Below are 3,087 nucleotides of genomic sequence, written 5' to 3'. Positions count from 1 at the left end.
TACTCTCCAGCTTAAAAGAACTACAAGACCAGAAGATCTCTGTGAGACACCGGAAATAAGGCAGTGCAGAGCGGTGACCCCGCCCAGGGGAAACAAAGCAGCTGAAGCCTGTGTTTACTCCAGCATCCTGCTGGGGCTTGGGCGGGAGGCTTTAGGCCACAGCGGAGGAAGAGGGAACTCTGGTGGAACAAGCCCTTCCCTGAGAAGAGAAGAGGATCTGGGGAACACGGAAGGGCAGGGCAGCTTGGGTTTGCAGTGGAGACAACCAGAGAGAAGAGAGAGCTACTCTGAACGAGAACTTTGGAAACCTGCCCCGGGTCCCCCGCAGGGCCCCTTTCCCATCGTTCACTCTTCAGAGGGAGCCAGGCTGCTGTGCAGGATTGAACCGTGAGGGCTTTTCTGCTTGGCTTGGAGGATGAAGTAAGAGTGAAGTCTGCATCTTACTGACTGGAGCTGGAAGCACTGATTCAACGGTGTAAAATGATTGCTATTCATCCTTTCGAGGGCCGAGAGTCCCTGTAAAGCCTGTATCAGGACTAACTGCACAAAACGGCTTTGGCTGACCCACACACTGATGCAAAACACTACAAAAGGGAAAGGTGAACAAAGAATTTCAGAATTTCAGAAACGTTTTAGGTAAAGCCACCTAAACATAAAATCGATGTGGTTGTTTTCGACAGGAAGCCCACTAATCATCACTGTGTGAAGCACAACTCCTCTACGTAGGAAATATTCATCAGAAGCTATGCTCCAACTCAATTAGCTGTGTGGTTGTTCTATGAGCCAATCAATGAATTCAAATCTTCCAGTCAAATCAATTAAAATAGAATTTGTGTGCTGGTGAGTATATGCATTTCTGATGCATTTGCCTAACTGAAAGAAGCATATAATTCCCTAAATATTATACAATTCCCTAAATATCAAGGGATAGGTAAAATATTGTCTTAGACCGATAATATATATATACACACACACATATACACATATATACATATATATACACATATATATTGAATATATATATATATATAGAACATATATATATATTGAGTAGAACCAACACAGTAAAAGATTCTGAACTTGACAGAAGCATAAGGCTCTCTACCTTTTCAGGAACTCCAGGCTAGTTTGCCCCCACCTCCTTTCCCCATTTGGATGTTATACTAGGAGAGCATTTTGGAGGAATATTTAACTAAGTGGAATCGCATCAGGAAGCACTTCAAAGAAGTGCTTTTTAATGCCCAAATATAAATGTGCTTTGATGACCTTCCTTTATCAAGCCCACTATTAAAGTGCTTTCCTAATGCATCCTTCCCCAGAAGCCCAGGCTGGTTAATCATAGGATCTCTTTGAATAACCTTTGATCCTACGAGCTGATTAAAACCAAATTTGATAAGAATATTCAAGGCATTGAACCTAGTTTGACCTTGGTAAAAGTATAAACTAAGTAAAAAGTAAAAAATTGTCTTCAAACACCCCTATATCTGAATGTAATTTTCCATTTTAATTTATGGATTTTCCTGTTATTACTTATTCTATCCCTCACTTCTTTGAGTCTTTTGCAACCCTATTGTCTATGAAGTTTGCCTACCTCAGAAACTGTGAAATGTGCAGGAGCACAGAACTGGTAGGTAACTCATACCCGATTCCCACTTCACCATATATTAGTGACATTACTTGAGTGAGTCCCTTTTTGAGTTTCAATTTATTTATGCACAAAGTTGGAAATACTTTCTGATAATACATAGAATTTAGATGGAGTCAACTGATAACGTATTTCCCTTTATATAAAATGTTATCAACTAGTATATTATTACACGTATATTAAAAGTCATGGCATTTTTTTCTGATGCCACTAAAGAGTCTCTTAAAGAACCACTTTTATTTTGTTTTATATTCTGTGAAGAACCCAGTTTGGAAAACACATAGTCTAACCTGACTGAAAAGTCTTCCAGTTCATGTTAAATTAACCTACCGCAAACAGGAAGCACCAGTTAGGCAACACGATACAATAGAAAATTAGCAAAAGAGTTAAATAGATAACTAAGGCATTATTATTTCAAATATTGTCAATAATCTCCCTGTGGAGTCTTTTTAATGGAAAAAAATCTCAAAATATTCCTCCTTTCTGTTCCTAATGGGAAAGTGAAGTACGATCTCATTGATTTGCATGTTGGCTGATGATTAAGGTGTACTTCCTAGTAACCAAATGAGCAATTACATCAAAACTTAGTATTCATAAAAGAATATTAATTTATCCATAATTTCTTGGCAATATCTCTTCTGTATTTTAATAAACAGTACACATGCCATGCAATGGCGGGCTAAGCTGCGAAGCTCCTGCTCTGAAGCACAGCTCACATTTCAGAAAGACTGACTTCTCACTGGTTATTCATGGTGTTATGGTTATGACATGGTATGGTTTTCAATTATGGACATTCTTGCTTTACATTTAATAGTTTCTCTTAGTTTCATTTCATTATCATTAACATACTTTGTTGTAGTATTTGGTTAGCTCTATGTGTTATGGTGATATTTGTAGCAATATTGTTTGACTCATAATTTTCTAATAAGACTAAAAGCATGCTTTTAATATGAATAGATAAGCGAGATGCATACAAAAATCTTAAATACTGAGCTATTTTTCCAATGGAAAATATGGATATATGGTATAGCTGAGTCAAAGGGAATAACCAAACTGAGCAGTGTTAACTGAACATTTCAGAAAAAAATATAGTCCCCAAATCTATAAGACATAAAAGTATATCAGTTAAGAGTCTCTGTGGCTTAGTTATAAACATTTTGTCTTACTATTTCTAATAATTTCAAGTCTAGTTGGCTACAGTTCATGTCCAGTAAATATTCAAAGTATTATCTGATAGAAAACTTACATTATCCATCAGTGATCCACAACTATTCATTGTATCCATACCACCTTTTCAGCCTTTTTGAGCTTTCTTATATAGTACACTGTATTGTTTTTGGATAGAAATTGATGTCATTTTTAAAAATAGAATGTTTACATATAGTTAAGGGCTATGGCTAAACTCTAAAGTTTCTAAAATTAGATAAAAATGTAATGCTTCT

The sequence above is a fragment of the Pteropus vampyrus genome, unplaced genomic scaffold (assembly GCF_000151845.1).
Source record: "Pteropus vampyrus isolate Shadow unplaced genomic scaffold, Pvam_2.0 Scaffold60, whole genome shotgun sequence".
NCBI lineage: Eukaryota > Metazoa > Chordata > Mammalia > Chiroptera > Pteropodidae > Pteropus > Pteropus vampyrus.
This window is presented reverse-complemented; position numbering follows the sequence as displayed.